Source organism: Lepidochelys kempii, chromosome 9 (genome assembly GCF_965140265.1).
Source record: "Lepidochelys kempii isolate rLepKem1 chromosome 9, rLepKem1.hap2, whole genome shotgun sequence".
In the NCBI taxonomy this organism is placed as follows: Eukaryota; Metazoa; Chordata; order Testudines; family Cheloniidae; genus Lepidochelys; species Lepidochelys kempii.
The window spans coordinates 51,045,687-51,061,028 of NC_133264.1; positions in this window are offsets into that span (position 1 = coordinate 51,045,687).

Genomic DNA, 15,342 nt, shown 5'->3' on the forward strand with positions numbered 1-15,342 from the left:
TCAAATATGAAAAGACTGTGTTTACATCCTCCCTTAACCATCACTTAGCTGGATTATAAATATATATAATGCCCTTTGCATCCTTCTTTCCTTATAAATCAGCCCTCAAGCCCCTGATCATTTTTGTTTCTCTTCTTTGAACTCCCTCCATTGTCTGGAAATGCAGTGCCTGGAGCTGAACACACATTGTCAACCAAATCCTGCCACAGAATTTATTGAAAAAATAAACTTGTAGCAAGGCTAGATTTAAAGCAAGGTTATGTGCCCAAGGGATCTTTACTGAAACTATTGCAACATTTCTTCCTTTCCTGTAGGGGCGTTGACAACACACAGGGAGGTGGAGGTCCCCAATCATCTACTAAAGCAACACAATAAATACTTAGCCAAAGAAAGGTAGCACAAATAACCAGCCTCCCTTGTACATTAGGAACATTTTGCACTACTTTTTATATTATTCTGGCCCAATAATGAAGTCCTTTGTTCTTATTCATGTACAATCCCCATTGATCTCAGTCATGTTGAAAGAATCCATCTGCAATGAACAATGCTTCCAGCTAATTTGCTTGATTACTGTTTACGTCCTCTTCCCCATCTACAAATATGTGACCTGATAGTAAAATGTGTAGGGCTCACTCCTGCTCCCATTGAAGTTAATGGGAGTCTTACCTTTAATTTCAGTGCAACATGAGTATGGGTCTCACTTAAAGTCATTTGTGCATACTTCAGGATGAATTGTTTTGAGCTCAGTAAACTTGTTGGATGTTGGTTCTAAGTTTTTTGTCATTCTGCCCATACGTTTCTTAACTGGCAACCCTAAGAGAACATAGTGAGGTGTGTTGGGAGTTTCTAATGGTGCTAAATACGGATTCCCTTGAATCTGCCAGAGTTTTTTAAAAACAAGTTTGTTTTTGAGGTATCTGTAATGACTTTTCCACTAACCTTTTAACTGTGGAGTGTAAGGACTTGATGTGGTGTGCAAGAATTGATATATCCAAGATAAATGCCAGAAAGAGCCAGGTAGGATTGGTGAGCCATTCTCTGTTATGAATTCATCTGCTGTCCCACAGGGAGAAAACTATGTTATTACATTGCTCCTTGATGTGTTGTGCAATAACTAAAAATGAAGTAGAAGTCCACTACTAAGAGGTCATCTTTCCCATTTAATTAATGGAGATCTACTCCAAACTTGGGTCAGTTGTGACCAGGAATTTCATGTCATTTCTATGGTTCTTTTGCACTAATCTGATTCCTGTATTTAATGCAGATGTCACACTTTTCTTTAATGCCTGGCATTAAATAAGACACCACAGCTCTTTTCTTATGCTTCTCAGTACCCAGATGGACTCAGCCTCTGTGGATGTTGCTTAACATATCTGACCTCATGCTGATATCGTGTTAGGACACAATGTCTTTCGTGCAGAATCCCATCATGCACAGCAACTTCATTTCCCTCGTGCCAATAGGTTTTTATGCCTGGAGGTGGCATGGCATTTTCTGTTGGTCATCCATGCAGAATTGCTTTCTCCAAACTGTTGTCAACCTGGGTCATTTTGTGTTTCTTGTTTGAACTTGTCAAATTTAATTTCAGACATGGGTAGTACTTTACTCATATTTACTTCAAACTCCTCTTCCTGTAGTTCATTGCTTTCATTATTTATAGGTGTTCTTGAAAGCATATCTGCTAAGCTCCTTACTGGGCCTGTATTTCACATTTAATGAGTACTTTTGCAATTTCATTACATTTTTCTGAAGTCCAGGTGGCTCATTGCACAATGGTTTCTGTGCTATGGCTTCCAATTCATTACAGTCTCTTTCTACCTTGATTGAATTCTTCCCATAAAAATATTCATGACAACACTCGTGACCCAAAACAATTACCAGTATTTCTTTTTCAATCTGAGCATTGCTTTTGTTGTGTTTTAGTCAATGCTTTGGAAACATATGCCACTGGCAAGGTATCATGTTAGGAGTCAGCTACTCCTCTGAGTTGAAATTGACTGAGATCTCAGGCTAGTCTCAAAATCTTTTGGTACTGGTGCTTCTGTGACAACTGCTTTTAACTCCCCAAAACTTATCTCCTGACAGTCTTTCTCGAGCCATTGTGCACTGTCCTCCAGGAACATCTTGAGTGGGAAATGTAATTGTGACAAACTAGACATTAATTTACTTAGACATATAAGGGCAGGGGCTGTCATTTTTTTCTGTGTTTTGTACAATGCTTAGTGCAATGGGGTCCTGGGCCATGATTTGGACTCTTACTCTTACAACGCAAATTTTGTTGTTGTTGTCATCATCATCAATAACAACTTTAATATTCCCATGAATTTCTGTGAGGCCTCCTTGTTTAGAGTGTTCCATTTGCATAAATGTGCTGTGTTTCTTGGATTTGTGTGTGTCCCTACATGACATATCTCATTCAGCCTGATCTGGCTTAATTTACAGCTCTTTTCGTTGGCCCAATTGAAGAACTTGTGCATTTTCATGGTGCATCATTGATCATGTTCATTCTAAAGCAGCAGCAGATCAACAATTACTTCCATACCATCTATATCCCCAACAATCTGGGCCACGATGCGTTGGTGATGAGGCAATCCCAAAGGGAAGTTGTTTGTATCTACAAAAAGAGAAGCTGAATGTACATACATTCTTACTTTCTCTGTCAATTCAGTTCAAGGCACAGTGGTCTTGAGTGACTTTGTCTAGGAGGGTGCATTTGCCTTCATGCTCCCACTGGAATGTTTTGCAAATCTTCAGTGCCTTGGGTGTGACACATTACAGTGTAGAAGGTTTTACTATCTCAGCTCCTCTGTAAAAACACCTGCCTCCAGGAAAATTTGGAAGTGCTGTTTTTATACCTGGATTGAGTGTGAGTTTATGGGTTACTACTGCTGAGAAGAGAAGATATCCTGGAAGTCTTTTGCTCGATGTATTTCTCAACCTTTCCAGGTTGGTGACCCCCTATTCAAAGTAAAAAAAAATTCCACAACCCCCCTTACATTTACTATAAAATGGAGAGTAAAAATGTATCAATGATAGCAATGATCAGCCAATGTGATGTAGCGGTGTGTGTGTTTCGAGAGGTTGACAGATAATACTTGACCTGGAAGGCTAAGGGAAGTGCATGGACTGGAGGAACCAGATTTCTTTGCTTTAGATTGAAAAAAAAAGTTTCAACACCTCATAACCCCCTACCCATGAGAGCTGCATGTGAACGGAACCTTTCCTATGAGGACTACCCTACATGTTTGCAGCCACTTCTGTAGCAATGTGTCCCCCCACACCAGGTCTCTTGGAGAGCACTCTGTGGGGTCAGAGATCCAGGGCTGGGGGATGGCAAATGTGGAGCAGAAGGGGAAGTGCTAACGGTGATGGTGGTGGTGACATGTTCTTGCTCATTTTGGAGAGCAAACTCCTGGCAAAGTTTCAAGGTCCCTATGAATTGGCCTGATGAACTATCTACTGGGACCTCATTGGGAGTACTCTAGACTTCAGGGCTGATACCACCTGGGAAGAATCTGACCCAAACCCAACTCTCTTTCTGAAGCCTATGGGCAGGATTCAGAGACCAGACAGGAAAGGGTCAAGGCTCGTGGCGGGGGGGGGAGGGTGCGCGGGGCGGCAAGCCAGTTAACCAGGGCCGGAGTAACTAGGTAACCAGGGCCAGAGCTAGGGAGGAGGCAGCGTGGGTCAGAAACTCAGTGTGTGAGTTTCTTGTTTATTCTCGAGACTGGGTCTGTCAGTAAAGAACTTTGTCTAGACTGCGATGGAGAGGAACCTGGCTGAATCTCTCTCCCTTTGGGTCCATGCAGCAGCTGTTTTCCCACAGGAGGGATTAGACAAGTCCCTTGTTTATTTTTCCCCACAGGCTTGCCTCCTCTCCCAGATCTCCCTCTCTGTACATCCATGACATTCTTCAGCGACAAGCCCCTTTTAAGAGAAAAACACAGTGGCTAGCACAAAGGTTAAGTACTGCAGCAGAAGGTTTGCCCAACTGGCAGCCTATATCTCCAAAAGAAATTGTTACCAAATAACAAAACGAGCAAATGGTTAAAAGAAAAGAAAAAAAAATGTCCAGGGCTATATCATAATAATAGAAAATAGCTTGGTAATTTTTGATATTTGGGAGTGACCAGTTCATTGCTTTGCTAAGTATCTTTCTAAGCCACCTCTTGCCAGAAGAAGAGAATAAATGAAAAGAGAGAGAGAGAGTGTGGAGAGAGAAAGGCCTTTGCATAGCTTCAGCCTTTGTGCGGTGCATTCAGACTGATTTGTACCCTTTGTAGTCTTAATTATTTGTGAGAGTGGGATAACAGGAGTACGGAGCTCGCCCATTATTTCCTGCATAAAAAAAGGCACACAGAAGCCGCTGATCGTTTTTGAATTAGCAAACATGATACTAAAAAAAAAAAAGGGTGGGGGAAGAGAGAGAGAGAGAGAGAGAGCATAAAAAAATTCATTAATACCATCAGGGATTAGGAGGCTGATTAAAGTGTAGCTGTTAGCGTATGCAAATGAGCGATAGGCATTTATCGGAGCCTGTGCAAGCTGTCTCAGAGCTGTAAAGCCCACGTATGGTTTTCAGCTGATTAAAACAGGTTTAAGTTCTGGAAGATTTTTTTTTGGAGGGAATAAAAAAAATTAAAAAAAGCCACCATCATCTATCCTTTTCCTTTTGGCTAAATTCCGCCAAGTGCACTCCAACCATTTCCACTCGAATGCGCACTCTCTCTCTCTCTCTCCTCCCTTATGAGAGCAATGAGAGTTTAGAACAGAAATGAATGCAAATCAAGCCTGGGGTTTTAGGCATTTTTTCCCCCAGACTCCCTGTGAACTTCCAGGGTGAGACAATCTGGTGACCTAACGGATGCTCAACATGCAACCAACTCTGAAACATATGCACAGCCCTAAGCTACTTGGTTTGGAAACACTGCAGTATACTCAGTCCCTGGAGGGACCACATGGCTGCTAGGCCACAACCCCTTATTGTGACTTTCCTTAGTAGGCTGATGGGCCATGAGGGAGCCATATTTTGAAGCCTTCAGCAATTGGAAGCTCACATTGTGAGCTTTGAAGAATACAGGGAAGAGTAAAGGAAACTACAATGGAAATATTCAGGACTCCAGAGTGAAATCCTGGCTCTGCTGAAGTCAATGGAAGCTTTGCCATGGACTTCAATAGCTCCAGGATTTCACTTGAAGAGAAGGTAGTACAGAAGGAATGCTAGGGAGGTAAGAATTTCTAAGGTCCTTTGGATTTCATCATACATGTTTGGTAGAGCTGGGGTCCCTGAAGCCCTGAAGCTTCTGGCTTTGGTGTTTCCAGTCCACAGAATAAAATAAAACAACAGGAAGCTAGGTAATAAATTTAAATTAGTTTGATACCATCCAGTTGCTCCAGAATCAACATTGTCTCTTTGGCAATGTAGCAAAGCCCACCTGTCCTACCCACAGAACACAGTCCCAGCTACAGAGATGCTGTATGGAAAATGCATGATTATTTGAGGTGATAGAAAGGTTTTATTGACGCAAGTTTGGGATGGGCACAACGTTCACGCATGGCGAAGTTGGCCATCTTGTATTCAGTATATACCACACGCGTAATAGCAAAACTGTGTTAGAAATGCCTGAAGACACTTTAGGAGAAATGTTGTTGGTATTGTTTTTCATGCCTGATGCCCTGTAAATATTCATTACCAAGGCCAGAAGTTTCAAAAGTGGCTAATGGGTTTTGGTACTTTAATTTCTGAATTTGCAACTTGAGACGCGTTAAAGGGGTCTTTCAGAAAATGCTGAGCGCCCGCCCTTTGAAAATCCTTAGACATATTTCAAGTTGGGCATCCAAAACCAGAGGCATCCAGAATCATTACTCACTTTTGAAAATCTGGCTCGTGATGATTCTAACTGCTCAGGATGCAGAGGGAGAGGAAAATTATAATGATTATACTTTTCAAACCTCTAAAAGGAGTTGAAATAGCTTCTCCATGATTTACAATATCATGACTTTAATATCCAATACATCCAGATCTTCCACTGCTAGAATCAAGTGGTGTGTTTCCCATGGAAAAACTGGGAATCTCTTCTTTGCAGTGGTATACATTTCCCATTTCTAGCCCAAACAAGACAGCGGATCTTAAACCTGTCACCAGTCCAGCAATGTTGATAATCCTGCACCCATGTAATATTTTGGGAGGAAATGTCACATTTGGGGGGAAAGAAGGAAATAGTCCTCTGATAGGCTGATCTTAAAAAATGGTGATTCTTTAAAGCTACTCAAAGAACTGAGAAATTCTAGGGGGGCAGAGAATTTGAAGTTAGCTAGAATGCAGGGGAGGTGGTCCAAGGTACATGACCAATGCAATTTCTCATGTGGATCTGCAATTTATCACATATACAGTATAAATCTCTATATGTCCTGTGTTATAGCTCCACTCAGCCCAGCCGTTATAGCTAACAGTCTGCCAGCATTTCCATTCTAAACTGATATCAGTATTTAAAGTATTTATCACTCTGGTGTAAAAATTTGCTCTGTGCTGAAACTTGGCAAACAAGGTCCCTGCCCAGCAGCAATTTTTGTTGTTGTTGCATATTTGGAAATAAATCAGCTGGGGCATTTATGTTTTAAAAGATTACGTCTTTTCAGTCCCAGTCTCTCATTTCTGAAGGCTGGCAAAGACTTCCAGTGCTGCAGGAAGAATGCATTCAGTTGAGAAGAAGGGCCTTGCTTCACCCATTAAACAGCGACCCCTCTGGATAAATAGGAAACTGCTTTGACAGTCCCACGAGGGAGTCACCTCTGGTCCTCATTATCCCAAAGGATGGCTGTAGTAATGCAGAGCCTCAATGAAAGGGGTCATTTAAGAGATGGTACGTGGGCAGCCCTTAGAATTCATGACTGATCCAATTGAGGTTGGATAGAAATATTGAAGTAGTGTGTGAAATGTCTAAGTAACACAAAAGAAGTAACTGTAGTTCACCCACTAAAGTAATAGCAATGATTATATAATTAAACTCAGCATTTCATGGAAGGAATTATATCAAAAGTAGCACCATGACACTGAACTTTCACAAGTTCAACTAGCCAAAAGGTCCTAACATCAGAAATGGGGAAAATAGAATCCATGGGCGTAGCATACAGTCTACTGAAACATATCAACCAGAGTTGCAGAAGGCATGCTTACCCTTAAAAGAAAGCAGGAAGACTATATATACATAGATATGGTTAAATGGCAAGGTTCAAGAGACTTTCAAGCCAAATCCATATCCTTCAGAAATTCAATCCCATATCTTGTCTTTGCAGAAAATAAAGCTGAGGGTCCAGCAGAAATGCATAGATTCACTGAGCCAGAACCTCAGCCGGGACAGTCTGGAGTAGCCCCATTATCTTCAAAGCTGTGTCAATTTATAGCATTTGAAGATCTGCCCCACAGATTTCAAGAGATCACAATGATCATATAGTCTGACCTACTTCCCCTGAGAAGCTGTTATAATAGTTTATTACCTTCGCTGCATCTTATTTCCAATTTGAATTTTTCCAACTGTAACTTCTAGCCACTGTATCTTGAGATGCCTTTGTCTGCTACCTAAAGGTGACCCCTAATGTCCATTATCTCTGTGCAGGTAATTTATAGACCAGATCAAGTCACCTTTTATCTTTCTCTTTTGATAATCTAAATAGATCGAATTCCTTAAGCCTTTCACTGTACTGGAATTATATGGACAACTGAGGTGTCAAATTAAGAGGAGCTGGAACAAATTTGTAAATCAAAGAGGAACAACTCACCAGGTATTCATCCAGAACTTTTGAAGGGACTTATTTATGAAGTGACTGAGCTGCTAAGGAAAATGTGAAGTCCCTTAGTAAATCTGGCTGCTATACCGAAGGACTGACAGGAAGATCTGGGTGAAATGTTTTAACCAAAACTTTTTTCATCAGAAAATGGAGATCTGGGTTGACTGAAACATTTTGCAAATTTATGTTGATTTCAGCTAAATGGTTTGGTTTGAAAAAAACCCCAAAAATAAATTCTCAAAAAAATCAAAATATTTCATTTAGACATTTTTGAAATGAAACATTTTGGCTTTTCAATTCAAAATGAGTTTTTGTTTTGAAATTACCTGTACTTTTATTTTTTTTAAAAGAAAAAATTGTTCAAAATCAAAATGAAACATTTTACATGACCCCAAATGATTTTTTCTGACTTTTTAATTCACTAAAAATTTCAAAATAATTTAGTTTTGGGACAATCCAAAATGAATATTTCCTCTGATTTTTTGGAATTACCCAGTGAACCTAAACATCCATTATTTTCATTGCTCTACTGACAAGTTGCAAATGTTGAACCTCTCTTTAAAAAAAACACAAGGGTTATCCTGGGAATGTAAGGCTGTCCAATAAGCCTTCCTTCAGTGCCAGTCAGTTGGCTGAAACCATAACTAAAGACAGAGATATATAAAACACCTATGTAAACATGATATGACAGGGACCAATCAGTACAGAATCTGTAAAGTAAAATGATACCACCCAAATCTATAAGAATTTTTAAGTATATTAAAAATAATAAATAAAGGAGAATGGGTTGATATAATTTACCTGTACAGAGTCCCTCACAAGAAGCTATTAAGGAAACTAAGTAGTCATGGAGTGAGAAGTAAAGTACTCTCATGGATTAAAAACTGGCTCAGAGTAGGAATAAATGGTTGATTTTCAACATGTCAGATGTTTAATAGCAGCATGCCCCAAGAATCTAATGTAAGACTTTTGTTGTTCAGTATATTAATTTGCAAATGACATCTAATTATTTAGGATAATCAAAACTAAAGAACATTGAACATCAAAGGGACCTGAAAACATTAGGCAACTGGGCAATGTGATGGTGGATGAAATTAATTATTAACAGATGCAAGATAATACACATTGGCGGGGATAATTCACATTTTGTTGGGTTCAGCATTAGCTGTGACCACCTAGGAAAGAGACTTCAAAATCACTGTGTATTTCAACATTCATAAAAGCAACTGAGGTAAAAAAAACAAAGAAAAAAGTTATGATGACTAAAGGATGACACACAATGATTTGAAAAATCTGTATTGCCATGATATCAATCAATGGCTCCTCCCTCGTTGGAATATGGTGTTCCATTCTGGCTATACTATCTCAAAAGAGAGCAGAAGTAAAGGAGGTCCAAAAACAGGCCACAGAAATGAGAAGACACCTAGAAATACTGCCATATATGGAGAGATTTAAAATATTATGTCTGTTTTATTTAGAGACACAGTGAGTAAGAGATGGCATGATAGAGAGATCTGAATGTGCCGTGGCTGGGATCGCCTCCCCCCATCAGTCAGCCAAACAGTGTGGTGTGTCTGGGCAGCATTGTCAGTGGATGTCTTCCCTACTCACCCCACCTGCCAGGTGATGGGGATAGTGGGACTTACTCCTGCTATTAGCAACAGCAACCATGCCAAAATATCCTTGTGTCAATATTATCAAATGCAGGTCACAGAGCTAAAAGAGTCAGCGTGGACAAGGGAATCTGAGCAGGTGAGAAACTGCTAGTAGTCCAGTCACAGCTTTCATAACGACCTTTCCCCAAAATGGGAGTAGAAAAGGTCCATAGTTGGCAGGGCTGTTAGTGTTAAGGGATGGTTCTTAGGCAGGGGATCCTTCCAGGACAGTGGATAGGGAGATGCTAACAGTTTCATCCAGTAGTGTCCCCAGAACTTCCCTATTGGCCTTCACTGTCTGGGGAGGACATGGATCCAACCCCAGTCTGTGGCCTGAGGCACCCACAGTGTTTTCAGAACTTCAGCAGCAAGATAGTTCTCCACGTGATTCCTTTCATGACACTGCTGTCCCCATAATAGAAGATGGTTCAACCAAACTCAGCAAAGTAACATGAAAACCCTTCACAGCAAGGAAAGCTCAACCCTATGGGTCAGCTTCCCAGCCCTTGGTGTGCCCCAGTTGGAAATCAGGATCTAGCACGATGACTTAGGGAAGGCTTTGTGGATAAGCCACTGGTCACTCAGAATAGTTCTGCTGGGCAGGACTTGGTGGGTGCTGTGCAGCAGTCAAAGACTTCTTCCTGCATCTTCTTCACAGTCATGGCATGAGACTTCAATAACTCTTCATGTGCAGTAATTTGGGCTGTGCATGACATTTCTGCAACCACTGCTCCAGCAACCTGTCCTCTGACTTCACGCATCACATATCACCTGTTTACCGTGTGGGACTTGTGATTCTAACAGCATCCCAATGCTAGAGGGTGAGGGGTGCACTGGTATCTGGAAGTGCATGACAGCTGGCCTGACCAGTTAATGTACCCCAATTCATTAATGTCCTAAACTGTATCTGAGACATGTCATGTAAGGTATCATTGGAAAGCTAATAACATGCTGATCATTAATATTCTTGCATGGTGTATGTACAGTGAATGCTCAAGGAACCATACAAATGTGACCAATAAAAAAAGACTCCTGCCTTGAGTGTAGGGGATTGGACTAGATGACCCCTTGAGGTCCCTCCCAGTCTTATGATTCTATGAAGGAAATGTGGAACTCAAATGTGTTTACCAGACCATTCTGAGGAGTGGGTAAACAGGTTGCTTCCAGACAAAGGTCAAGCCAATGCCTCCAGCCACATGTCATCAGAGCTGATAGGCAATCACATATCAAGTGGCCATTCATTTGCATCAGAGAAGGCAGTAACTGATCAATTTGCATTTTAGCAAACACCAGAGGGGGAAAAACATCATGGAATTTCCTTCCCAGCCAGACTCCATATCTCCTTCCTCACAGCTGGAATGAACTTTATTTTGGGGATAACCTTCAAAAGATTCCATTTCCAAGGTTCACTTGGCTATAAAAGAGAGGGGCAAAGAACCCACAGGGATCTTTCATCTAGGAAGACAAAAGGAACCAATATCCTGGGCTTCATGACTGAGTCATGTGAAAAGTCATGACTGAGAGTGATGCAAAGAGTGATGTGTGAGAGAAACCATCTCAAACAAAGGCAGTACCTGGCTAGATGAAGTTTGAGACTTTTAGATGCGTGTCCCTCACTTTTATTTGCTTATAGCCATCTCTACCTTTATTTCTTTCACTTAGCATCACTTAACCTAGGTCCTGTTGTGAAGAAGTTTGTTTTATTTTGACATAAACCAGCCCAGTGCTGCATTTGAATTCAAGTAATTGTTAACTCCAGTTAATGTGACAAGCTACTGGCTGCTGACTCTTTCTGGATTCCACCCCAGAATATGACATATGACAGGAGAATATGTCAGAATATGACAGGAGAAGGTAGAGAGGAGCTACCAGATGGACATGGGCGAGGATCAGATGTCTTTATAGGCTCCTACATCTCTCTTAGGCCATCCTAGAAACTCACTGGGCCATCAAAGCAGCTCCCTCCTCCCAACAGGACAAAGTGCTCTGACCTCAGACCAAAGCAGACAATTATCCATAGCAAAAATGTAATCTCCATGTATCTGACATCTAATTCCAGACCCAATCCCAGATTCAGAACATTCCTTGCTCTTCGAAGAGACCAAAAAGCTACAGGGAGCAGTCTGGTGGCTGGAGTGGAAGAACTCCTACATGTCAAGTGAATTGCAAAAAGCACAGTTACATCACCTACATCAATGGAAGGACACACACAACTCCATGCATTCTGTGCACTGAATAAGACAGGCAGGGTCTGGTGGAAAAGATAGTCTATGATCACATATTAAAGACTGTATCATAATGCATATGTGCAAGGGCCTGGGCAACATTAATTTTGTCTTTTCCTAACTTTTCAGTGCCTGACCTTGCAACCTATAATCATTCTTAGAACAAAGAGTTTGTTTGTGTGTTTATCCTTAGGATATATCTATATAAACCTCAGAGATTAAAAGTGCTACATCAGAGATAAGTAGTTAGGTCTATACAGCCACAAAACATATAGCTAGAAGGAGCAAAGCTACCCTTGACACAGCATTTTTGGACCGAGCAGGAGCGAGTCTCTGAGTCTGGGTTGACAGACTCGGGTTAGCGGGGCACAGGCTAATGCTCAAAAATAGCTGTACAGAGTGTGCTTTGAAGCTGTGGCTGAGGAGGGGTGGTGGACTGCAGGGCCTGAGCTCCGGTCCAGTTGGCAACTTCCAGGCGCTAGCTGTACAGCTGTTTTTAGAGCGCAAATGCCAGCCCCTCTAGCCCAAATCTGTCAACATGGGCTGGGAGCCTCGCTCCCGTTTAATCCAAAATGCTGTGTAGACCCCAAACCACTACTCCCCAGCAATAAGAAGATCTTTTCATCTATGTTAACAACATGAAGGTACCAAGGGCCCCTTTTGTGATAAATTGCAACACTATCAACATTCTGAAATCAGTATTTTCATTATAAACATTTGACCACAATTAATGGAAGAGCTGCTCAAAGCAGCTACTCTGAATCTGTTCAGGTGGATTCCATAGGTCCAAAAGAGCCTCTGAGCTCTGCAGGAACTTGCTGTTAGATGTTGGTGCTATGGAGCTTCTAAACTCTGCAGTGGTGAACCCCAGCATCTGCTGATCTCTGCTTCAGTGGGGAGAGGAGCTGCAGAATGTTCTGCTTTTAAGGAGCTGTCATAAATATAAAGGGAAAGGTAAATACCTTTAAATCCCTCCTGGCCAGAGGAAAAACCCTTTCACCTGTAAAGGGTTAAGAAGCTAAGACAACCTCGCTGGCACCTGACCAAAAGGACCTATGAGGAGACAAGATACTTTCAAAGCTGGAGGAGCGGGGGGTGGGGGGGACGGACGGACGGACAAAGAGTTCTCTCTGTCTGTGTTGCTTTTGCCAGGACCAGAGCAGGAATGCAGGTCAGAACTCCTGTAAAGGGCTAATAAGCAATCTAGTTAGATATGCATTAGATTCTGTTTTGTTTAAATGGCTGATAAAATAAGTTGTGCTGAATGGAATGTATATTCCTGTTTTTGTGTCTTTTTGTAACTTAAGGTTTGCCTAGAGGGATTCTCTGTGTTTTGAATCTGATTACCCTGTAAGGTATTTACCATCCTGATTTTACAGAGGTGATTCTTTTACTTTTTTTTCTTCAATTAAAATTCTTCTTTTAAGAACCTGATTGCTTTTTCATTGTTCTTAAGATCCAAGGGTTTGCGTCTGTGTTCACCTATGCAAATTGGTGAGGATTTTTATCAAGCCTTCCCCAGGAAAGTGGGTGTAGGGTTTGGGAGGATTTTGGGGGGAAAGACGTTTCCAAGCAGGCTCTTTTCCTGTTATATATTTGTTAGACGCTTGGTGGTGGCAGCAATAAAGTCCAGGGGCAAAAGGTAAAATAGTTTGTACCTTGGGGAAGTTTTAACCTAAACTGGTAAAAATAAGCTTAGGGGGTTTTTCATGCAGGTCCCCACATCTGTACCCTAGAGTTCAGAGTGGGGAAGAAACCTTGACAGGAGCTTTGGAACTCCACAGAACTTGGTTTCAGCCTTGCAGACTAGGAATACCATGGTGCTGAAATCAGAGTCTAAGATGTATTCTGGTAAGTCCCTCTATTAAATACCACTAGTGGGAAATACAATCCAAATGATAATAAAGGGTATCAGACCTGCTTACCTTATTTAGATACTTAAATATGTACTCATGTTGCAAATGCTTCATAAACTGGAAAACAGCGTTAACTACTTAGCACGATGTGAATGTAAGACCAGTGCCTTGTAATTCCTAGACTCCAAGGCCAGAAGGGACCATTGTGATCATCTGGTTTGACCTCCTGTATAACACAGGCCAAAGAACTTCCCCAAAAGAAACCCTAGAGCAGATCTTTTAGAAAAACATCCAATCTTGATTTAAAGTGATGGAGAATACACGCCACCTCTTGGTAAATTGTTCCAGTGGTTAATTACTTTCACTGTTAAAAATTTACACCTTATTTCCAGTCTGAATAATTTAATGCTTATTTTTCCTGCTGTTTGATATTTATTGTTCTTTTTCCAATTCTTCATGCTGCATATGCGTGTCTGGCAAATTGTTGCATGTATTTTTGTCTTGCAAAGAGGACAGTGCTATTACTGTTTCGGGGAAGTCTCTTTCAGTGGTCCCAGCACGTGTCTTAAATTGCGATGCCCATATGTTGAGTGCAGTATAGTTGCTGTTTGGGGAAACTGATCAACCTACTCTTTTTCATCATGAGGGGTGTCATATTCAAAATTAATCAGTGTTAGCTGGACTCTGCTTCCATTGAAGTCAAAGAGGGTTTTACTCTTGACTTCCGTGGGAGAAGACCTTTGAAAATGCTGTCTGAAGTACATAAAGGTATGACCACTGTGTTATTATAGTTCTATGCTGGTATAGGCCGACTGATGTCAGTAGAGTTACCATGTGCGATGTTATCTGATTAAAATATGACCATGTAGATCATTGTTGCTACTGCTGTTATATAATTTCAACAAATATTGTACAAACTGTGGCATGTAAGATGTCTATGGAAACGTTATGACTTGCTGAATATGATTATGCTATTTATATTCATGTATCATTTTTGTATTTGAAGTTATGAGTAGTGGTGCTATACCTGGATTTCAAATGTTTGTTCCTGAGGTAACGCCTACAAGGTATTTAGCCTGCACAGCTTGAAGGGACTATTCAAGTTAAGTGGCTCATCAAGGAACACTTAACTCACAATGGACCTTGGGAGACACCCATCTACACTGAATGGACTTTCCTGTGAATGTTCCATCTGAAGTATAGGTAATGGCCACTGCTGTGACAAAGCAAGATCATGCATGAACATGTGACTTGCCTGTGTGACTCCGAACATCATCTTGTCACCTGTGATTTTCCACTAGCTGTGCTGAGGGCTTTGTTTGAAACAATGGATTTCCTTTCACATGGCAGAAGCTATAAAAGGCGTTGGGAACATCTCCATTTTGCCTCTTTCCTGTTCAAATCTCTGGACTATGGCCTTATACTAATGGGAGCATTATAACCAAGTGATTGAGGACCTTCCAATGATTTAGAAGCAACCAGAGACTTAACTTCAGCCAGCAGTTTATTCCATCACTGCTACAAACCTGAACCAAGAACTTTGCAATTATTGTAGGTATTTGATTCCTTTAACCATTTTTAACTCTCACCTTTCTTTCTCTCTCTCTTTCAATAAATCTTTAGATTTTAGATACTAAAGGATTGGCATCAGAGTGATTATTGGGTAACATCTGAGTTATATATTGACCTGGGTGTGTGGCTGATCCTTTGAGATCAGAAGACCCTTTCGTTTGATGAAACTGGTTTTAAAGAACCACTTATCTTTAAGTCTAGTGTCTGGGTGTTGAATCCAGGACTGGAATGCCTCAGGAAACTGCT